The sequence below is a fragment of the Schistocerca nitens genome, chromosome 2 (assembly GCF_023898315.1).
Source record: "Schistocerca nitens isolate TAMUIC-IGC-003100 chromosome 2, iqSchNite1.1, whole genome shotgun sequence".
In the NCBI taxonomy this organism is placed as follows: Eukaryota; Metazoa; Arthropoda; class Insecta; order Orthoptera; family Acrididae; genus Schistocerca; species Schistocerca nitens.
Genome location: NC_064615.1, coordinates 581,284,888 through 581,309,753, shown reverse-complemented (window position 1 = coordinate 581,309,753; position 24,866 = coordinate 581,284,888). Strand labels below are relative to the sequence as shown.

The following is a 24,866-nucleotide window of genomic DNA, read 5'->3' as shown; positions in this document are numbered from 1 at the left end:
TAATGAAATGATGAGAAACATTTTACATCTATTGTCTTTCTAGTTGAGAGTTTGCTCATTTTGTTTAATATCAAGTTTCTAGCTGCAGCAGCATTGGTTAAAATAAAATTTAATAGATGTACTAATATCACTATTTTCTGTCTACAGACCCAGTAAGGAATAATTTTATGATGTACTTTCGTAGAAAAGAGAGCACAAATAGACATTTCCCTTCACAGGAATTGCAAAAATAATTTTTTAACAGGTTGGTAACTTATCTGCTAGAGTAAGTCAAGGTGATGCATCACTCTAGTGTTAAGATGTGACATAGGTATTAAACATGGCCATTTTTACTGTAATATTTTTTCTGCTTGAGCTATGTCATGTTTAGATATAAGTTATTGAATTTGCTGCTGCTGTTTGCCAGGCATAATGCTACTAAATTTCACTTTGCATTACCCTGTTAAGCCAGTTTTACTACTGATTTATTTTTCTTGTTTGCCGCTCATTGCCTTATATTAGTTGTAATATTGCTGCTTGCTTTGACAATTTCCATTTTTTCCATTGCTGTTTGTGTTAATTGTTTTGTGCTGCTGCATTGCCTCGTCCCTTAGTTTAGCATCTGAGCTCAGTAGATTTAAGTTAGCTTAAGATGGGATAGGCTATATGTGAGAACGAGTTGTGATGAATTGGAAGAAATGCATTGGGAAGCTATAAGAAAATGGTTTGGCCAAAAAAGAATTTTGAAAGAGGATGTGAACAGAATACAGAAAGCATGCTTGGATAGGATTTTTTTTGGTGGAAACAAATGTTGAAATAAGGGGAAAGATCTACAGAACGAAGTTTTGGGTTGGACTGCAGTACCAAATGTTACACTGAAAACAAACCCTGCACTTTCCTTTTGTATTAATTTATGTTGTAGAATTTTTCAAATACTATGTTATTTACTTTGTAAAGATGTTTAGACATTATTTATTCTGTTTTGTTTTAATGCTCATGTGTGAAGTTGATGTTTCAAAAGTTATTCTGATCTTTTATGTATTTACTTATGTCATAATTCCTGTAACACTGATGTATATGTTATTTCGATTCTTCTGTAAAGCCTGCATTACCACAAATGTTATCTGTATTGTTATGTTCTTTAATGATATATTTTGTACCTTTGTTATAAAATTGTAATTGACACCAGTTCATCAAATTAAGTAACTTGTAAGTTACATTTCACTGCACACGTTTCTGTTGGTCATAGTATATGGACAATATGTGAGAAGTAGGGACTGTTAGTGTTCACACGTGTGTTAATAATTCAGCAAGGGACTGGATAACAGCATTGCTGGTTCTAAGAACAATTCCAAAAACTTTGTGAGTGCACAAGTGGTGGTTTATGGAATTGCTATATTGTCCGCAAGACCCTTCAATGGTGATTGTGCAACTGCACAGTTGCAACAGATGGCTGCTGGCCTTCTCTACAAGGACTACAGTGAGTCTGCATCTTTGATGGCTCACCAATACCATTATCTCTACAAGGACTGAAATGGGTCTGCATCTTTGATGGCCCACCAGTACCATTATCTCTATAAGGACTGCAGTGGGTCTGCACCTCTGGTGGCCCACCAATAACATAATCTCTACCAGGACTACAGTGGGTCTACTCTGTGATGACCTACTCTGTGATGACCTACTCTGTGATGACCTACCTACCAATATTCTTCAAAACTTCGATTGACTCTGCGGTGGATTTGCTCTGTTGTGGCCCATTACCTGTCTGCATGTCAAGAGTCAGCACTGTCTTTCCGTTGGAAGGATAACACTACTTCTTCAAGACTGCATGGAAATCCACTACTTCCGTGTGCATTTTCTTTTACTGCTCAGACATTGAGAAAAACACTGCTATTTTACTGTGATGAACGATCAGGACTGTCTTTATGGACTGTGAGAAAATTTTAGCTTTTGACAAATATTGTATCAATAAGTGTGTGCATTTGATTTCTTTGTTATTGTAATTGTGAAAAAATTTTAACAAATTTGTATTGGCCAGTGCCCAAACCAATTTGTAAAATTTTTTGTGGGGAGCATGGGGGCTATGTAAGTAGGCTATTTAGGTTTTCTTATTGGTAACGCCACATAGCGCTCTGTATGAAAATCACTGGCTGTGCTGTGTGCAGTCTGTGGCTGGTTTGCATTGTTGTTGGCCATTGTAGTGTTGGGCAGTTGGCTGTTAACAGCGCGTAGCGTTGGCAGTTGGAGGTGAGCCGCCAGCAGTGGTGGATGTGGGGAAGTGAGATGGCGGATTTTTGAGAATGGATAATCTGGAGGTGTGTCCATCAGAAACAGTAGATTTGTAAGAATGGATGTCATGAACTGCTATATATATCATGACTATTAAGGTAAATACATTTTTTGTTCTCTATTAAAATCTTTCATTTGCTAAATATGCCTATCAGTAGTTAGTGCCTTCCGTAGTTTGAATCTTTAATTTAGCTGGCAGTAGTGGCGCTCGCTGTTTTGCAGTAGTTCGAGTAACGAAGATTTTTGTGAGGTAAGTGATTTGTGAAACGTATAGGTTAATGTTAGTCAGGGCCATTCTTTTGTAGGGATTACTGAAAGTCAGATTGCGTTGCGCCAAAATATTGTGTGTCAGTTTAAGCACAGTCATGTATAATTTTTCAAAGGGGACGTTTAAAATTTATCAGTAGTTCCGCTATCCTGGAAGATTTATGTCCTGTGTTGTACCAGGAAACAAGTTCCAGTTATATGCTAAACTCATTTTCCAGGGAGCCCAAAAACAAAACTGCAAGAGTGTTTGACAAGACATAGCCCCAGAAAATTAGACTGCACGATACTTTTGAGATAAGTAGTGTTTCGATAATGCGCCTGAACTATAGGAACATTAAAGATTGTTGCGGATATTTTCTACGGCACTGCTTTCGGTATGTGACCTTATGGCCATCTAATTCTGGAAATATAATTCTACAGCTTCTTCTGACAAAGCAGAGTATATATTAGTTTAAGACGTTTCCTTGTATGAAGTTACGTATGCTTAAGAAATGGCAGATTCCGACGAAAAGCAAACTTTACATCCACAGTATACTGAAACGAGTAAACAAGACGGAAGTAGAACCCATGTTACACAGCGATAATATGCTGTAAAAGTCCTACTGGTAACGTAATAAAAATGATAAAATACCGTTGGTACACATTTTGGATATTTCCAATTCAAGTCATGTTAATGACTGTGTATCTAATTTAACAATAAAATGTTATTTTGTACGTAAGAATTGTTTCAAAAGCTTTGGATAGATAAGCCAGTATTTGTGTAAGTCTGTAAGTACCATATGACAGAACATGAGAACAGTAAAATAACAGATTAAGGAATACCTATCGACAAGATACTGGTCGTGGACGAGTTACACTACCCTGGGTACCGGTACTGACGTGAGTGCTTGTACAGGAGAGTCTGAGTCAGTGTTGTGTTACGCTTTTAATGACGTCTTGTTTACGTGAACTGCACACTCTGATACGTTTTTGAACAGGTCTAGAGGAGAGAAAGTGGATTACCGAATAATAAATACGCTCTAAGACAAAAAAGAAAAAAGGCGACGCGCCACGAAGGAATTATCCGAATAGGATGGAAATTGGTTAATGCGATATACCTTTACAGACAAGCAAATTAGTACAATTTCAGAAAAAATGGTTGATTTGTTTACGAGAAAGAGCTTCACAAATTGAGCAAATCAATAAAGGTGCTACGGTCGCAGTTCGAATCCTGCCTCGGGCAAGGATGTGTGTGATGTCCTTAGGTTAGTTGTGTTTAGGTAGTTGTAAGTCTAGGGGACTGATGACCTCAGATGTTAAGTCTCATAGTGCTTAGTGCCATTTGAACCATCAATAAAGCGTTGGCCCACCTCTTGCCCTCATGCATGCAGTTATTCTGCTTGGCATTGATTCATAGCGTTTTTGGATGTCCTCCTGAGGGATATTGTGCCAATCGTGCCAAATTATGTCCATTTGGCACGTTAGATCGTCAAAATCCAGAGGTGATTGGAGGGCCCTGCTCATAATGCTCCAAACATTATCAGTTTGGGAGACATCCAGCGACCTTGATGACCAAGGTAAAGTTTGAAAAGCACAAAGACGAGCAGTAGAAATTCTCGGTGTGTGGGGCGAGCATTATCTTGCTGAAATGTAAGCCCAGGATGGCTCGTTATGGACGGCAACAAAACAGGGGCCGCTGTGCTGTGAGAATGCTGCAGATGATAAGCAAAGAGATCCTGCTATGAAATAAAATTACACCTCAGACAATCACTCTTGGTTGTCAGGCGGTACAGCGGGCAACAGTGTACCGCAACGCTGTCCATGGTTTCTCTAGACACGTCTTCGCTGCTCATCGGGACTCAGTTCGAAACGGGACTCATCATCGAATACAATTCTACTCCAGCCAATGATATTTCAGGCCGAAGATGTGCCTGGAGACGCCTCGGACAGCGATGGGATACCAACCTGACTGTCGCCCCCCATACAGCCCGACAGCCAAGGGTGATGGTGTGGGCTCCCGTTTCATTTTATAGCAGGATCCATTTGATTGTCGTCCGAGGCAGCCTTACAGGGAAGCGGTATGTCGATCAAATTCTACGCCTTTCATGGTAAGGCATCCTGGGCTTATATTTCAGCGAGATAATGTGTAAGTGGGCTGTTTCTGTGTTGGCAGCGCTTTGCATTGGATCTCTGACTGCGCTTTCTTTGTAAGAGACTCTGTGGCTGGTTGGACTCGTTGTTGGAATCGCTAGTAGTGTTGGGCAGTTGGAAGTTAGTCGCCAGCAGTGGTGGAAGTACTGTTGGGCAGTTGGAGGTGAACAGCCAGCAGTGGTGGATGTTACATGTGAGAAGTTAGAATTGATGGAGGGTAGAGGTCTGAAGTGTTAGCGCAGGCTAACGATCTGTACATGTTCGACTTGGAGATTGAATATTATTCATGATTATGTACCTTTGACTAGATGTCAATGACGATTTTAAATCGTGTTTGAACTGGTTGTCACATTACTAAGGTAAAAAATACATTATTTGGTTTGTAACAAAATCTTTCCTTTGCTAACCACATGCCTATTTGTAGATAGTGACTTTAGTAGTTAGAATCTTTTATTTAGCTGGCAGTATTGAGGCATGCTGTATTACAGTAGTTCGCATAATGCAGATTTTTGTGAGGTAAGTGCTTAATGAAATATATAGGTCATTGTTAATATTTCTTTTTAGTCAGGGCCATTCTTTTGAATTAATTATTTGAAGTCAGGTTGTAATTTTTTTGAGCAGTCAGATTGCGTTGCGCTAGAATATTGTGGGTCAGTGTTGACATGATAAGGAAAAGGAAAGAGAAAATAGGCTCAGTACCAGAATGAGATTTTCACTCTGCAGCGGAGTGTGCGCTGATATGAAACACAGTTTTAATCTGCCAGGAAGTTTCATATCAGCGCACACTCCGCTGCAGAGTGAAAATCTCATTCTGGAAACATACTCCAGACTGTGGCTAAGCCATGTCTCCGCAATATCCTTTCTTTCAGGAATGCTAGTTCTGCAAGTTTCGCAGGAGAGCTTCTGTAAAGTTTGGAAGGTAGAAGAAGAGATACTGGCAGAAGTAAAGCTGTGAGGACGGGGCGTGAGTCGTGCTTGGGTAGCTCAGTTGGTAGAGCACTTGCCCGCGAAAGGCAAAGGTCCCGAGTTCGAGTCTCGGTCCGGCACACAGTTTTAATCTGCCAGGAAGTTTTGTTAGGCTCAGTACGTTCAGTTTTACTCAGCTATTTCAGAATCAAATAACGTAGAGTTTCATCTTCTCAGTCATTCTGCAATTTAAGTACAGACACACTCATTTAGACTAAGTAAAGAAGTTTCATATGAACGCCAAACCCTACCTTGGCCAGCAATATCGGCGGATCTCATCCAAGATGAAAACGTTTGGAGCATTATGAGCAGGACGATGCAACTATCTTAGAATTTTAACGATCTAACGCGCCAGTTGGACAGAACTTGGCACCATATCCCTCAGGAGGACATCCAACAACTCTGTCAATCAATGGCAAGCCGAATAATTTCTTCCGTACGGGCCAGAGGTGGACCAACGCGTTACTGACTTGCTCAGTTTGTGAAGCTCTTTCTCTTAAATAATTCATTAATTTTTCTGAAATTGTAATCATTTGTTTGTATGTACACATACATCACATCTACCGATTCCTCCCATCTGCTTTTTTTTGTTTTGTTTTAGACTGTATATTTGTTTCTGTAGAGATTGGAGGGTGATGTTTTCCTTTGAGCTTTTCCTTTACTTGAGTTGAAGTGTACTCCTGTTTTGTCATGTGGAGACTATCGGTGGGAATCGGATGCGGGGCAGGAGCTGTGAGCTGTGTGGTCGGACCGCGGAATGTTGGACTGCTGCAGCTTCTGATTATTGGCATTGCAGTAGTGAGAAGCTTATCCATGTGTCGCAGGTCTGAGCGAGGCAGCCGACCCTAATTTAGACTGATTGTACGTTTGCAGCAGTACAGAGAATTATCCTGGTCCGCCAGTAGACATATCAGATTAAATCCACAGGGCAGTATGGCTCTGAGCACTATGGGACTTCACCAGCATCTGAGGTCACCAGTCCCCTAGAACTTAGAGCTACTTAAACCTAACTAACCTAAGGACATCACACATATCCATGCCCGAGGCAGGATTCGAACCTGCGATCGTAGCGGTCGCGCGGTTCCAGCCTGGAGCGCCTAGAACCGCTCGGCCACACTGGCCGTCCCACAGGACAGTACTTTGCATAGTTCGTTCCGTGCGCCGCGCATCGCCAGAAGCACGTGGACTTGGCCGCAGCTGGTAATACGATTTCGCGCAACGACACGGAAATTTAGAGGACGGTCGAAAGGAACGTCTCAGAGTTTTCGCAAAAATATCGAAGAAATGGACTAAAATTGAAAGTCAACGCAGCCAGAATCGGCTATTTCTGTGCAAACACTGCCAAGGGAAGCTATCGTACCGGGCTCTGTCATTGTATCGAGCCTTTTGCCTGTGTACTCGTCTCCATTACATCTATTCAATTAAACGTGAACTTTTACAAACATTTAAAATAGTTTCCCCAAACACCTTCAGGAATGCATGAACTCATTAGTTCCAGTTATATATATCATACCTGAACCTGTATGTTTTTCGTATAAATTAGGTTTAATCTTAGTAGCATAGGCCCCTTTCCTTGCTGTGTTAAGTACATAGCCTAGCATGAGAGCCTTGGTTACCGGAGTTTACACCGAACCAGCCAATTCCGACCTCCTTGTCTTTTTATTTCAACTCATTTCGCGGATACCTTTCCGAAAACTTTCGACACCAACATTAACATTCATTATATCACTGTACTCATATTTTCTTCTAATGCTGTTGAAAAGTGTATCGTTCCATTATAAAAACAATTGTTTCATTATCTCGGTTGATACATGAGTTCATCATCATCGTCATCATAATTATCACTTTAAGCATTATGCCTTTTTTGCATTAGCTGGCCGGCCGAAGTGGCCGCGCGGTTCTGGCGCTGCAGTCTGGAGCCGCGAGACCGCTACGGTCGCAGGTTCGAATCCTGCCTCGGGCATGGATGTGTGTGATGTCCTTAGGTTGGTTAGGTTTAACTGGTTCTAAGTTCTGGGGGACTAATGACCTCAGCAGTTGAGTCCCATAGTGCTCAGAGCCATTTGAACCATTTGTATTAGCTGTTACGCTGAGCCGGCCGGGGTGGCCGAGCGGTTCTAGGCGCTACAGTCTGGAACCGCACGACTGATGCGGTCGCAGGTTCGAAGCCTGCCTCGGACATGGATGTGTGTGATGTCCTTAGGTTAATTAGGTTTAAGTAGTTTTAAGTTCTAGGGGACTGATGACCTCAGAAGTTACGTCCCATAGTGCTCAGAGCCATTTGAACCATTTTCTGTTACAGTGTTCATTGCTTGCTCAGTTTTCCTTGACTTCTTCTCCAAACTGCGTTAAATCTTCTTATCTGGAGAGGTAATCTTTCTCCACTCATTCTTTCGAGAGGTCCATTCCCGTTTCTCCTACTTTCTTGTATTTTATTGAGGATATTAAACGTATTCAGTTATTCCCTAACTTCTGACTTCCGAAATTGTCAGGTCTTGTGCTCCCCTTGACTTCTATTATGCTCTTAGAAATCTCATCTTCACTGATGTTTGTGACTTTCTTGTCATTCGTTAATAAAATACAATTCACTTCCGTAAAAAAAGCATTGGGACTGTCCTTGTCTTATAAAATTTCAGTCTTGTTTCTTTCCTCGCTTTATTTTTACACTTCGGTTTACTGCTTCACATCTAATACCAAACTTTGCTGATTTTTTCTATATGTCTTCGTTACCTCACATGTGACATCGCAACGTAATTACCTAAAATGTTTCACCTGTTCTATTAGCCTGTTAGTGTATTACTAACTGACAAACGCAGTATTACCACGGGTATCCATCTTGCTAATTTTCTGTTAGAAACGAAACTTCATGTGTGCTCTTGCAGTAGGCTCGGCGTGAGATGATCCCCGATAGATTCTGCATGCTGGGCACAGAAGCTTCGAGTGTCTAAAACGCGTTTTTGTAATTGTCCTTATGGCGACGCCTCTTTGTAGCTCTATAATCGACTATTATTTTCGCCTACAGTCGTCTGCTCTTCGCATTTGAAATCTGTCAAAAGCGCTGCCAGGTATCAGTGATTTCCCAACTTGACTCGACTGTAGGAGTGTCTTAGTAGTAACGAATAAATGTATTAACATTCTAGGCGCTACAGTCTGGAACTGCGCGACCGCTGCAGTCGCAGGTTCGAATCCTGCCTCGGGCATGGATGTGTGTGGTGTCCTTAGGTTAGTTAGGTTTAGCTAGTTCTACGTTCTAGGGGACTGATGACCTCAGAAGTTAAGTTCCATAGTGCTCAGAGCCATTTGAACCATTTTTGTATTAAAACTTCATGCATGATGCGGCATTTTTTGACGCATCTCAGTATTTATGACGTCATATTTCTTGAACTATGTGTCGTACAATGATGTATTTGTGTAGGTACAATCATCGGCGTACGTAGTTACTGTCTGCGAAACGTGTTGCTAGCAGAGTTAGTAGCAAATAACTAATAAATTGAAACATCATGCACAATGCGGTAGTTTATCACGCATCTCTTGTGTTAGTATCGTTTTATCTGCTGAATTATGTTTGGTGTCGTGATATAATTTTGCAGGCGCATTTAGTCGCATATTTGGATGCCGTCTGAGAAATTTATTGCTAATAGAGTCAGTAGCACAGAAGTAATAAAATTAAACGTCGCGCATGATGTGGCAGTTTCCCACTCATCTCATTGTTTATGACGTCATGTCTCCTGAACTATGATAGGTATGTGCTTCTTACCCCCAACGGGATTGTTACCTGACAGTAACGGATATGTGTACCAAATTTGGTTGAAATCGGTCCAGTGGTTTAGGAGCAGATGTGAAACATAAATAGACACGTACATGTATATAAAACTGAACTCCGTCCGAACAGGCCTTGGAAGGCCCAACGGAACCTACCGGCCGCCATGTCATCCTCAGCCTACAGGCGTCACTGGATGCGGATATAGAGGGCACGTGGTCAGCACAACGCTTTCCCAGCCGTATGTCAGTTTACGAGAACGGAACCGCTACTTCTCGATGAAGTAAGTTTGTCTCACAAGGGCTGAGTGCACCCCGCTTGCCAACAGCGCTCGGCAGACTGGATGGCCACCCATCCAAGTGCTAGCCCAGCCCGACAGCGCTTAGCTTCGGTGATCTGACGGGAACCGGTGTTGACACTGCGGCAAGGCCGTTGGCCATACATGCATAAATGTATGGATAAATCATAATTTTTGTCTGTACAGGGTGTTATTCTTCTCTGAAATCGTCAAATGGTACTCTCCAAATTTCTTAACTGGCAAATGTATTCCCCGTTGTAGGACATTTCAAAGGAGTTAAAAGGATTAAACGTACATAAAGACCAACGTAACAATCCCGTGCCACAAAGCAAAAATCTTTACGTGCAGGTTAGAGGTACAGGAGTTATGATGAGCTGCAGTTAAGCAGTGGTAGCGGGAACTGGGATCGAGTGAAACGTTCCAATGGAACGAGAAAATGCCGTGCGACTGGTTTCGCTGAAAACGGCGTCGTAAAGCCATGGCGAGCAGTCGCCTCGTCTCGCCTCGGCGCAGCCTTGGCGGTTTTTAAGCGTGTTTACGCTGGCACGCCAAAAGCGACAAACGGCCCCCGTGTCATCGCAGACCGCCTCCACCAGAACAAACGCTGCTTGTTGTCCCACACGCGCCCTGGTCGCGCTTCCGAAGGTCGTACTGTGGTGTACGGGAAGGTGTCGTCGGTGAGTGACGTTAGGAGGACACGACGTGACTTGGACAAAATTTCTAGATGATGTGATGAATGGCAGCTAGCTCTAAATGTAGAGAAATGTAAGTTAATGCAGGTGAGTAGGATAAACAACCCCATAATGTTCGAGTACAGCATTAGTAGTGTACTGCTTGACACAGTCTAGTCGATTCAACATCTAGGCGTAACGTTGCAAAGCAATATGAAATGTAATGAGCAGGTAAGGGTTGTATCACAGAACGCGAATGGTTGACTTCGGTTTAGTGGGAGAATTGTAGGGAAGTGTGGTTCATCTGTAATGCAGGTTGCATATAAGACACAAGTGCGATCCATTATTGAGTGCTATTTGAGTGTTTGGGATCCGTACCAGGTCGGATTAAAGGAAGACATCGAACACTTCAGAGGCAGGCTGCTAAATTTGTTAGCGGTAGGTTCGAACAACATACAAGTACTACGGAGATGCTTCTGAAACTGAAATGGGAATCCCTGGAGGGAAGGGGACTTTCTTTTCGAGCACTATCGAGAAAATTTAGAGAATGAGCATTTGAGACTGACTGCAGAACGATTCTACTGCAGCCAACGCACATTTCGTGTGAGGCTCATGAAGAGAAGATTAGAGAGATTAGGGCTCGTACGGAGACATATGGACAGCCGTTTGTCCCTCAGTCTATCTGCGAGTGAAATAGGAAAGGAAATGGCTAGTAGTGGTACAGGGTACCCTACGGCACGCACTATACGGTGGCTTGCAGAGTGTGTATGTCGATGTAGATGTAGACTAGTCAACCTCTCTCTGCTAACTGACGCATTGCTCTCGTACGACAGTTGTCTAAAAGGAATAAAGCTCCACTCATTTGATAACTATCTTCCTAGGAATTAGTTCAGGCCTGAAGACTGAGACCGAATCTCATGGGTGTCCGTGGGATATACAGACATACGAAGTAGGATCCCTATCTTCCCTTCCTGTTGTGGAACTACTGTGACCACGAACTTCGCGACCAACATTCCATTAAGTTGTTCAGACATATTTTCTGACAATATTGGTTAAGGTCCGCCTCGATAGCTGAGTGGTCAGCGCGGCGGTCTGTCGCGCCAAGGGGCCCGGGTTCGATTCCCGGCTGGGTCGGAGATTTTCTCCGGTCAGGGTCTGAGTGTTGTGTTGTCCTCATTATCATTTCATCATCATCAGTGGAACGCAACGGGAAACCACCACTGAAATCCCTTCCCTAGACGCTCATGCTGCCGACCTCTCTGACGAGGCTTCCCCCGTGACAAGACCTGCCGTAAGGCAGAACTCAAAGTTATTGGTTAAGGGATGCGTGATCTCTGGTTCTCGTTACGGAGTAATAACGCAATTATGATTTCTTCCGCTTGTTGCCGCAGTTATCTTTGTTTCTGTGAAAATACCTTCACAACAGCGAAAACACCTGCAATATGCAATCACCAAAACATGCAGGATAACACAGATTAATGGAGCAACCTCTAGACGCAACACATACACTTTTATCACAATGAGTTTAATCTGTTAATGTACAGTGCAGAACCTAACAAATGCAGAACTTGTTTTCTTACGGGTACTGTTAAGAAAATCAACCACCATGATGACGATTGCCGGAAAAAACAACCGCGAGGCAGAACCGAGCAGAACTGATTGCGGCTTTGAGATCAAAGAGTAAATTGGGAATTTCTGTAGTCAAGTACCGTGAGAGAGTGGAATAATTTTGTTTTGCTAACAACACACACAGCGCTTAACGCGCGACGTTTCCACTCTTGTGGAAATATTTTCAGTTCAATACACATCCAAGGACAGAGGGGGTAAGAAGTCAAACGAAATTCATTTGCCCTGCAACTTCGAACAGATGACCACGTGTTCTCTGTATAAAAACACTGAAAATATCCCTGAATAACCTCCGAAATTTTGTCGGTGAGGTTCTGGTTAACTCTGTATGTGAATCTGTGGAATGTGGACGACTGTAAATAGAAGCCGTGACTTGTAGTTCACTGTGGTGTTTGTGACATTATGCTTGTGAAAAAAGAAAAGAAGGCGCCGGCTCATAATCTACTTGAAGGTCCCTAGTATTGCGATTTCAGTTAACGAGCCACGCGGTGAAATATCACCATCTACAACGACATGTTGTCTCATTTATGAGACATTGGGTTGAGGTCCCTGATCAGTATGTACTACCGCTACTCTCTGTCATCCAAAATGTCAACCGAACGTCTGGTGGTCTAAGGCCCTCTTCCTAGCGCGCTTTATCGGTTGCTATTGATAAAATGGTTAGTAATTGATGGATATTTCCTAACGTACCATTCGTGATTTTGATACCAACCACCGCCACAAAGAGGAGAATGTCTGGCATGGAAATCACTTTATCCACAAGAAGATACCTGAAAGATGGAACCATTAAAAAACTATAGATTGTCAAATTCTATTGAGTATGTATATACAAAAACGGAAAAAAGCGGCAACAACAAGGAGTTGTGCAACGTAAACAAAAGTTTGAAGGCGTGTTTCTACATCTGAAAGATGATGTCTATGCAGATTTCGCACCTGTCGCATAAGAGTGTCACTAGCAACGGCACTGTGAGGATTAAAATCAGGTTTGCTTTAAATATACGCTATAACTGTTACCTTTAGACTGGACGTGGTGAATTGATGTTGGTCAAGAATGTCCTTAAGGCGACATAGACGCAATTACCAACACCTCATAGAGTTTAAACGAGGCCGTGAAATGGCTACGAGAAGGTGGGGTGAGTTGTTGTTAGTCAAGAATGCCTTTAAGGCGACAAAAACGCCATTGTTAACAACTCACTGAGTTTGAACGAGGTCGTGTAACAGGGCTAGGAGAAGCTGGGTACTTCTGCGATGGTGCAGACTTGCAGGAAAGTAGCCACTATACATGATTGGTGCCAGTGGTGGACAGTAGAATGTACGGTCGAGTGAAGACCGGACTGCGGACGGCCACGTGGCGCTAACGAGAGGGAAGACCATCCTGCCCGGCGTATAGCTCTGGCGCATCGTACTGGATATGCAGCAGCAATTCGAGCAGCAGTTGGCACCACAGTGACACAACGAACTGTTGCCAATCGAATACTTCCACAGCTCTGAGCCAGGTGCCCTATAGCCTGCATTCCACTGATCCAAACCACCGCCATTTCCGACTTCTGTGGCATCAAGCGAGCGTTCATTGGAGGGCACAGCGGAGGTCTCTTGTGTTTCCTGATGAAAGCCTGTTCAGCCTCGGTGCCAGTGACAGCCGTGTGTTAGTTAGAAGGAGGCAATTTGAGGGCGTGAAACCAACCTGTCTGCGTGATAGACAAAGTGGGCCTACGCCTGGAGTGCGAATTCGTATGAGAGCACCCTGACCACAAAACTACAGGTCAATCTGGTGATTCGACCTTTTGTGGTGCCTTTCACGAAAAGCATTCCAGGGGGTATTTTTCAACAGGATAACGCTCGCCCACATACCGCTCTTGTAACCCAGAATGCTCTACAGAGTGTTTGCATGTTGCCTTGGCCTGCTCGATCACCAAAGCATTCTCTTTTCGAGCATATATGGGACATCATCGGACGACAGCTCCAGCGTCATTCACAACCAGTATTAACCGTCCCTATACTGACCGACCAAGTGCAACAGGCAGTGAACTCCATCCCACAAACGAACATCAGGCGCCCGTACAACACAATGCATGCACTTTTGCTTGCTTGCATTCAGCATTCTGGCGGTTACATCGGTTATTATTGTACCAGCATTTCACATTTGCAATGGCTTATTTCGTGCTTGCTTTAACCTGTGATGTTGCAGTGTTAATCACTTAAATATGTTATCTAGACATATGTATTCCCAACAGTTCATTACTCTACATTAATTATTTTTTGGTGTCGCGATTTTTTTCCGTCAGTGTATAAGATATTACTGGCCAGTTCCAAGTTTCTGCAACTACACGCCGGCCGCTGTGGCCTAGCGTTTCTAGGCGCTTTAGTCCGGAACCCACGCTGCTGGTACGGTCGCAGGTTTGAATCCTACCTCGGGCATGGATATGTGTGATGTCCTTAGGTTAGTTAGGTTTAAGTAGTTCTAAGTCTAGGGGACTGATGACCTCAGATGTTAAGTCCCATAGTCCATAGAGCCACTTATTCACCACCCTTCGCCCCCCCCCCCCCCCCCACTAGGTACACACACGACGTGTAAGTAAAATACTCTCAACAACAGGCTGCCAGGTCGTTGTCGACTGCGTTTAACGGCACAACGCCTCCTTTTGCTTCCTCGTACATAAACACAGCCGTTACGAAAACACGGGTGCAAGTAGCGCCTAACATATTGTAGAGAGTCAAAGCGTAATGCCAGACGGAGCTAGTGATGTAACCACAGTATTACGTGCCTATCATTATTCTTAATAAAAGAGTTTCATAGTGGAATTTAAAATTACGTACGGTAACATTACTAGTACACTCAATTATTCGTTAGTGCTGAATAATGCTTTGAGGATTTATTAAAAATTTAAGAAAAAGAATTGTTTTTTATGCCAGTGCTAAAAATGATGTTTACACTGATTGCCACCGTAAAGAACAAAAGTGACCCTCGTCGCTATCGTCAGAAACTGTGTCTACAGTTGACAAAAAATCCTATGTCCAAATCTGTAAACTGTTTAAGTTGTTTATAATAACGTTAGTACTAAAATCATTTACATTCGCTGTTGCTGCATAAAATATACAGCACTAAACATATTTTACATGTGATTTGTGTGATATACACATCGGCGACGCAGATGTAAGTAACATAACAACAACTGAAGACTCCACGGGAAAAAGGGGGTAAGTCAGTTCTAAATTTTTCAGAAAAGAAGATTTTAACACCAAACCTTCTGTACCAAATGCAGTTTTTAGCCAATCCTCTTGAAATTTATCTTTAGTGTAGCCTTACTTATAGTCGTTGATACCTCTACAAGGTTTCTGTGTAAACGTACTGTAACAACCTAAAGAAAATATTATATCGAATAACTTCAATTTTTCGTAGGGGAAAAGGGGGTAAGTCATTATAACAAGGAGAATGTCAGTAAATCTCGCTAATTAAAAAAATGTAACAAATGAATGTTCAAAAATTTATTAGTTATAAAAAACCATAAAAGTCAATACATAGAAAATTATAGACTAGAATTAATTCTTTATTAACAGAAAAAAACTTTGTAGGCCCATACAGTTTCTTTGTAAACTATATTTATTAATTGTTTATTCATTTCCGCTCTGGGTCTGCTTCTTAGCACTTGCACTTATTGGTTTTGGAAGAACAGTGTCATCTTGATGACACAGTTTCTTGTTACGCATTTATCCTTTTTCCAGTTTTGGCAGCTGGAAAAAAACTGCCTAGCCTCTTCTCCGCAAAACATCTTTAACTGTTGTAGGTCTGCATACTTGTCATAAGTAATAGGTTGTGCACCTACAACAAAAACACCTTCTTGTAGTTTTTTAAAAAGTAAATGTACGTGTAGTTGTTTACGAAATTTAAAATAAAAACTGTTTTATGTAAATAATATAATAAAAATGATAACAGTAAGGATGAAACAAAAAACACTCACCCTTATAAGCATAGGCAGGTAGAAAGAACTCTCCTTGAGACTGACGTTGTTCTGTTGGAACCGTAAGTGGCTTGTTGATAACTTGGTGGTTCAAGTGGCCATGGAATACACTTCTGTAATCCAAGAATTTGTGATACTCTTTTGCAGCCACTAATTCTCCTATTGGTCTAGAAGGAAATATAACTGATCGAGGTGTGTAGACCAATATCTTACAAACACCCTGTCTACTTCGACAACATGAAAACGTGAGGGCTTTGCTCTTGCACTCTCTGTTTCCTCTATCCAGTCTTAGGGCATTTCAACCCAATTTTTGTTTGTTTGATACTGGCCATGTTACGATCGCATTGGAGATACAAGTGGCCACGGATTGGAAAAGTCATTTTCACGTGCTTACGTCTCTTGACGTGATCAACGATGTAATGCAGCAATAGTCCAATTCTTGTTCTGCCCCCAGCAAGAGTCTGAAAATACATCTAATTTTCTAACACAGGGATCAAGAATTGTCGTCACAAATAAAACAAAAAGAAAGAGACCTCGTTAGACCCTTTGTAGGCTACTGTTTCATCATACACGAAGAAATATGATTCATCGGTTGACAATATATGAATATTGAACATGCACAATGTTAACTGTCTCTTGTAGTACACGTCGTTATTGTGATGTTAGAGGTAGGTAAGTTCTTCTGGAAATCCATAGTAATACATTCACATTCGTTTGATGCCCTGCTGTTTGCTTTAGAACTTCTTTTACGAATATAAAATATGTCAGATTTTAATAAGTGAAGTTTTTTCACCGTTGACAGTTGATTGATTTCTTTTTCTGCACTCGCCCTTTGTGAGCTGTTTTCCGGGTACAATTTCAAAGCATGTTCAATTACTCGAATTTCGGCAGCATGTCTATCACAGTAACTACAAGTGTCCATTCTAGGGTACCCGAAATCGCCGTTAAATTCTGTATTGAAAACAAGTCCATATTTTTCATACGACGCAGATTGAGTAGGGTATGATTTTTTAAATGACTCACACATCTTACTGATATTTAAATCTGGTGGGAGATACACTTTCTTAGAGGTTTTCAAGCTGTAATAGCTTCGTTCACCTTTAAATGAACTAATGTGTTGGCGAACTGCGTCAAATGCCTTCGATGTCACACGATGTTTCCGATTAGAGTGTTGGTCTCGACCGTCTTTAGGACTCACACCTTTTTTCAGATAGGCGCTACAGTCTGGAGCCGCGCGACCGCTACGGTCGCAGGTTCCAATCCTGCCTCCGGCATGGATGTGTGTGATGTCCTTAGGTTAGTTAGGTTTAAGTAGTTCTAAGTTCTAGGGGACTGATGACCTCAGCAGTTAAGTCCCATAGTGCTCAGAGCCATTTGACCCATTTTTTTCAGATAACGTTGTATTACTTCTAATTTTTTGGATATTCCATGAAAAGATGTAAAGGCTTTACAACAAACATTTACTTCAGTGACAGAATTCTCCCTCTTCACTCATACACGATATGGATAACTGTTGTCACGAAATTTAGCTTCATTTTCTGGTTGCCTAGGTCTCCTTCGGGATATACTATTTACATTAATTAGGCCTGCCAAGTAAGCATTCTGCTCATTTACAGTCATTTTGTTATAATTAGATATAATATACCCACGTTCTGCGTCAGTGGTACTCTGAAAACATTTCACTCTGGAACATTTACAATCTGGCCCTAATTGAATGGGTGGATGATAAAAGTTTTTTCTCACGTCGGAAAGTCGAATTCCTCACCTTCATTTTCCATGTTTACTTCCACAGTTCAGTTAAAACGTAAAACAAACTAAATAGTTCACTCAACACACAAAGCACTAACTTAACCTCTCTAACAGCACATACGCAACAGCTGATAATCATAGACAATGGAACGTAAACAACAGCTGCGAACAATGCTGCCAACTGACTAAGTCGCTTTTTTCTTAGTTTCACATTGACTTACCTACTTTTTCCCTTGGACGCAAAATTTTTAAACCGCTGTAACTTTGTGACTCTCCCCCTCCCTTCCATGAAACAAAAACTGATAAAAGCAGCTTGTTGAAAGCTTTTGAAACTGTAATAACCTAAAATTTCATTTTTTTATTTAACCCCTTTTTCCCGTGGACCCTTCAGTTGCAATATGGGAAGTATAACAATGTTTACTGAATGGTTTACCTTTTTGCTGTGTTTGGCATTGCAATTGCACACCTTTGAAAATATCCATAGGCCGGTAATGTCATATATAGTGTGGTCAGAAACACTTAAAAGCTTGTAAGGTTGTTGCAGGGTAGGTTGTGCTGAGAAATAATTGTTAAGAGAAAAATTCAATACGTTGCACCATTTTTTTAGTTAATTAGCATTGAAGTCACCGTTCCGCTCGTAAATTCGAGTTGCCGCCAGATCCACTTAGTTGTTCTCAATGCGTAAGCGATAACGCACGAGACTGCTCCGCCTTTGCTCGGTTTCGATCCTTGCTGCCGTTCCGTATCCAGCTTTTTTGTATCACTCTCTTGTTCGGTTGTAGGAAACCAAACGAAAGGAAGAATACGTTTGACGAGACCGTCTCTGGCAGTTCGCTTGTAGTTGTGGGTGCAACGGCCTTATTGGCTGACTTCAGTGCTAATTAACTCGGAAACGGCGCAACGTATCGAATCTTGTTTTTAGCAATTATTTATTAACAAGATTTTCAGATTGTCTCGGATCAAGGAGTGTACATGGTGCAATAAAGATCGTCTTGCATAATAGAATTTGACAGACTACAGCGTTTTTTATTTATTTTTTAATTGTTTCATCACGTGGTTCATGGTGTGGGTTCCTGTAGTCATGTCCTAGTTCATGAACCACGGGCAACGTATGAGTGGCCAAGTAAGTGGTTCCGACAGTCGGGATACCAGTTACTTTGGAATAAGGCTGGGCATCTCGGACATATTCTGAGTCGTAGTCACCTTTGTGCTTATACGGCAAAGACTACCAAATCCACCGGTTAGTCCCTCAACCGTTAGGGGTAAAACCCAATGGGACTCGGGGCAAGTAAGGCTAGCAACCTGCTTCCCTGGTACTTTAAATATGATGCTGGCAACAATCAGAGCAAAATGCCTCGGACCTTTGGAGGTGACGGAGTCCCACCTCTAATTGACAAACCAGGGACTCCTAAGATATGACTCGGCAAACGAATGGTAACGAGATGGGGAGCTATTAATATCAATGTGGGCTACTCTGGGAAGAAGGTAGAGTTGGCAGAGGCTGCAAGTAAGATGGGGTTGGACGTTTTAGCTGTTAGTGACATTCGGGTAAGGGGTGAGAAAGAGGAGGAAGTGGGAGAATACAAGGTTTACCTGTCAGGAGTCAAAGCAGGAATAGCACAAGGGGGTGTAGGGCTTTACATCAGGAAAGAAATGGAACCCAGCGTAGTTGCAATAAGGTATGTAAACGAACGACTGATGTGGATAGATTTGACAGTGTCTAGCAAGAAAATTAGGATTGTGTCAGTATATTCGCATTGTGAAGAGACAGATCAAGATAAGATGGATAGTTTTTATGAGGCACTCAGTGATGTAGTTGTTAGAGTAAAGGACAAGGACAGTGTTCTGCTCATGGGTGATTTTAACGCCAGGATTGGAAATCGAACAGAAGGGTATGAAAAGGTCATGGGTAAATTTGGAGAGGATATGGAGGCCAACAGGAACGGGAAACAACGCTTGGATTTCTGTGCCAGTATGGGCTTAGTAATCACAAACTCCTTTTTTAAACATAAGAACATTCACCGGTATACTTGGGAAGGCAGGGGAACCAGATCTGTCATTGACTATATAATAACAGATCAGGAAATCAGGAAGGCTGTGAGGGACACACGTGTATTAAGGGGATTCTTTGATGACACTGATCATTATTTAATCTGGAGTGAAATTGGGGTTGTGAGGCCGAAAGTGCAGGAGGTCAGGTCCATATGTAGGAGGATAAGAGTGGAGAAACTTCAGGGTAAGGAAATCAGACACAAGTACATAACAGCGATCTCAGAAAGGTACCAGTTAGTTGAATGTAGTCAATTACAGTCATTGGAAAAGGAATGGACAAGGTACAGGGACACAGTACTAGAAGTGGCTAAAGAATGTCTTGGAACAGTAGTGTGTAAAAGTAGGATGAAGCAAACAGCTTGGCGGAATGACACAGTCAAGGCAGTCTGTAAAAGGAAAAAGAAGGCGTATCAAAAATGGCTACATACTAGAACTCAGGTAGACAGAGAAAGTTATGTCGAAGAAAGAAACAAAGCCAAACAGATAATTGCAGCATCCAAGAAGAAATCTTGGGAAGACTTTGGAAACAGGTTGGAGACTATGGGTCAAGCTGCTGGAAAACCATTCTGGAGTGTAATTAGCAGTCTTCGAAAGGGAGGTAAGAAGGAAATGACAAGTATTTTGGACAGGTCAGGAAAACTGCTGGTGAATCCTGTGGATGCCTTGGGCAGATGGAGAGAATATTTTGAAGAGTTGCTCAATGTAGGTGAAAATACGATCAGTAATGTTTCAGATTTCGAGGTAGAATGGGATAGGAATGATGATGGAAATAGGATCATATTTGAGGAAGTGGAGAAAATGGTCAATAGATTGCAGTGCAATAAGGCAGCTGGGGTGGATGAAATTAAGTCGGAACTCATCAAATACAGTGGAATGTCAGGTCTTAAATGGCTACACAGGATAATTGAAATGGCCTGGGAGTCGGGACAGGTTCCATCAGACTGAACAAAAGCACTAATCACACCAATCTTTAATGGATACAGAAAAGATTTGTAACAACTACAGAGGTATCTCTTTAATGAGCGTTGTAGGTAAAATCTTCTCAGGTATTGTTGAAAGGAAAGTGCGAGTATTAGTTGAGGACCAATTGGATGAAAATCAGTGTGGGTTTAGGCCTCTTAGAGGTTGTCAGGACCAGATCTTTAGCTTACGGCAAATAATGGAGAAGTGTTATGAGTGGAACAGGGAATTGTATCTATGCTTTATAGATCTAGAAAAGGCATATGACCGGGTTCCTAGGAGGAAGTTATTGTCTGTTCTACGAGATTATGGAATAGGAGGCAAACTTTTGCAAGCAATTAAAGGTCTTTACATGGATAGTCAGGCAGCAGTCAGAGTTGACGGTAAATTGAGTTCATGGTTCAGAGTAGTTTCAGGGGTAAGACAAGGCTGCAACCTGTCTCCACTGTTGTTCATATTATTTATGGATCATATGTTGAAAACAATAGACTGGCTGGGTGAGATTAAGATATGTGAACACAAAATAAGCAGTCTTGCATATGCGGATGACTTAGTTGTGATGGCAGATTCGATTGAAAGTTTGCAAAGTAATATTTCAGAGCTAGGTCAGAAATGTAAGGACTATGGTATGAAGATTAGCATCTCCAAAACGAAAGCAATGCCAGTGGGAAAGAAATATTAACGGATTGAGTGCCAAATAGGAGGAACAAAGTTAGAACAGGTGGACGGTTTCAAGTACTTAGGATGCATATTCTCACAGGATGGCAACATAGTGAAAGAACTGGAAGCGAGGTGTAGCAAAGCTAATGCAGTGAGCGCTCAGCTACGATCTACTCTCTTCTGCAAGAAGGAAGTCAGTACTAAGACTAAGTTATCTGTGCACCGTTCAATCTTCCGACCAACTTTGTTGTATGTGAGCGAAAGCTGGGTGGATTCAGGTTACCTTATCAACAAGGTTGAGGTTACGGATATGAAAGTAGCAAGGATGATTGCAGGTACTAGTAGATGGGAAAAATGGCAGGAGGGTGTCCACAATGAGGAAATCAAAGAAAAACTGGGAATGAACTCTATAGATGTAGCAGTCAGGGCGAACAGGCTTAGATGGTGGGGTCATGTTACACGCATGGGAGAAGCAAGATTACCCAAGAGACTCATGGGTTCAGCAGTAGAGGGTAGGAGGAGTCGGGGCAGACCAAGGATAAGGTACCTGGATTCGGTTAAGAATGATTTTGAAGTAATAGGTTTAACATCAGAAGAGGCACCAATGTTAGCACTGAATAGGGGATCATGGAGGAAATTTATAAGGGGGCTATGCTCCAGACTGAACGCTGAAAGGCATAATCAGTCTTAAATGACGATGATGATGATGATGATTGTTTCATTACTTAGAAATTATATCGAGGTGCAGACCCACGCGTGAAGAAATTTAGACTCTGTTGATTTTAGCAAGATGGCGCGTCACACTAATGATAAATGTAAATGTTTGAAGAGACAATTTTGATGTATCACTGCAATGCCACATATAGAATCAGTTACAGTGTTCTACCATCATGTTCATTGTTGTCGATAGATGTGGTACGCATTATCACAAAAAACAAAAGTTGGTTCAATGACTTTCCATTGATACTACGCGAGTTCTTACGATTTCTTCAAGAGAACAATGCATGATAGCCCACAACATGACTGTGTTCAGTGAAGAGAACAAGGATTTAGTCAGTCATGTACCGGCACAGGCTGACGGCAGAATTGCTTTGTGATTTCACTTCCGCAAATGCAGAAAACGTGGCAGAGGCTGTAAATACCGCTACAGTCGTAAGGTTATTTCATTTAGAACACGACCATCTTCAGGTATTGTGACCCCGAACGCCGCTGGGGACTTGTAGACGATTCGTTGTTTTACCAACGAGCGCAGAGCACGGAGACTGTGCTCTGCGCTCGTTAATAATACATCGAGTCCTGTACTAGTCCACCGTGGCGCTCGGGATTACTAATAACACCTGAAGATGGGCCTATAAGAGCCCGAAACCGGTCGTGTTCTTAATGAAAGAACCTTACGACTGCAGCGGTATTGTCAGTCTTTGGTATAATGCTTAGTTGCGTGTGTTCTTCCGACAGGTTTGTTTGTAAAAATTGTGGCGTTTTAGATTTGTGGCAGTGATCTCAATATGTTGGTTGTGAAATGTGCGAATCTGGGGTACAGAGAATCTTTTATTATCGTGCAGCACATTTGAGATACACCAACATTTAAAGTGTCCTGTGCAGTCTCATGGTTCAAAGTTTACGGTCCCTTTTTCTTCTGCAAAAAGATCGTTACAGGACACGTTTATCTGGACATGCTGAAGAATTGGCTCATGCCACAACTGGAGACTGCCAGCGTGGACTTCATCTACCAACAGGATGGTCCTCCACCCGACTTCTATGATGATGTTCGTGAATTCTTAAACAGGAAATTGAGAAATCGATGGATCGGTTATGGTAGGGTTGATGATCACCAATTCACGTCATGGCCTCCACGCTCTTCCGACTTAACCCCATGCGACTTTTGTGTTTCGTTATGTGAAAGATTACACCTCATTTAGTAACAGACCCACCAGAACTGCGAGATCACATCAAGAGCGCTTTTGAAGAAATGGACAGGGACAGGCTGCGCCGAACCTGGGAAGAAGTTGATTATCGACTTGATATATACATAACCAGTAGGGGACACATATGGAGCACTTGTAATACGTGAAAAGAACTTTCGAATTTTTATATGTGTGTACAAAGCCCTGTAACAATAAGTCAAAAATATAGCTACAAGAAATCTGTGAAATCGTTTCAATCGTTTATAGTAACCTTGTATAAGAAAGCGAAACTTCGGCTTCAGTATTGAATCGTAAAGGAAATTTGGTACTCCATTGGGAAGCTAAATTAGAGTTGTGTTTTAACCGTCAGGTCTCTGAAGTAGGGCAGTCAGATACGGAACGTAAATGTTCAAGTCATCTAAAAACAGGGAATTGCCCTACTGTTAACAAAAAGTAGGAATTTATTGAAAATAATAAGAAGGCCCAGAAAGAAAAGCAAATGTCTAAGAGAAAATGGAATGGAGATGGCTTGCTCATGAAACCAGTCGAACTGACGGAAGATGGACTAAGGAATTTTCTTTAAATTTCCGTAAATTTTTTCTTGGACCTTTCAATAATTTAACCAAGGTTCATCTGTTTTATGTAGAGATTTTGCTATGCAGGCGATTTCGAAGTCCACCGACAAAATTTCGGTGGCTGGTCAGGGATATTTTCTGAATATTTTGGCATATGGGGCTCATGATCTCCAGTGGATCATTACAGAGTAATTGAATTTAGTATGATTTCTTACTTCCATTTATATTGGTGGTTTTACTGCACTGAAAATATCTGCACAGCAGTGCAAATTTTGGTTGGATAGTTGGTTAGGGACATTAAAATGCTAAACTGCGAGGTCATCAATAAACAATGCAAATGTCGCTGGTATGCGCTGTGTGTCCCGTTTGGGAGTAAACTGTTTCCAGTCAGTCACGGTGCCTGCTGTTAACACCTGACCACCTTACTTTTCGCTCTCATGCTTGCATTCAGTACTGCTCAATTCTGTCTCAGGATTGTTTTCAAGGCGGCGTTAATATAACGTTTACACTTGTACACACCAGTCTGGACAGGTTCACTGATGTAAGAGTTGGCCGGTACGCTCCTCTTGTATGGGTTCACTGAACGCAGTGGAACAGTGGCACTACGACTTTATGCCGAGTTGTTCCCGTAGCGACGGCAATCACATCACAGCACTTTTGCTACCGTTTCGTCTGAGGTTTGTTTGGCCACTCTGTGTTTGGTGTTATAGGTTTTGGTCGGTGAATATTACAGGGTACTTCATTGTCATGAGGCCTTTTCATACAGACGAAGGTAAATGGGGTACCAAATCAAAAATATCGTAATTACGTTACTATTCTGAAACAAGCCTCTGAATACCACGGGTCATTTATGCCAACATAGTAAGGAACATATAGACAACCAGTAGTTGCATACGTAAGGCCCACTACCGTTTGGTAGCCGCGTGGTCTCAGGCGTATTGTCACGGTTCGCGCGGCTCCCCCCATCGGAGATTCGAGTCGTCCCTCAGGCATGGGTGTGTGTGTGGTCCTTAGCGTAAGT

The 24,866-nt window shown here is 42.1% G+C and overlaps 1 protein-coding gene and 1 pseudogene across 2 annotated transcripts in view; both read right to left on the bottom strand.

Annotated features, from left to right (window-relative positions):
• The window catches only part of LOC126236641 (phospholipid-transporting ATPase IF-like), a 683,598-nt gene that overhangs the window by 424,615 nt on the left and 234,117 nt on the right, over window positions 1-24,866 (bottom strand). The gene's annotated exons all lie outside the window — the stretch shown is intronic.
• LOC126238623 (5S ribosomal RNA) lies at window positions 9,711-9,828 on the bottom strand (annotated as a pseudogene).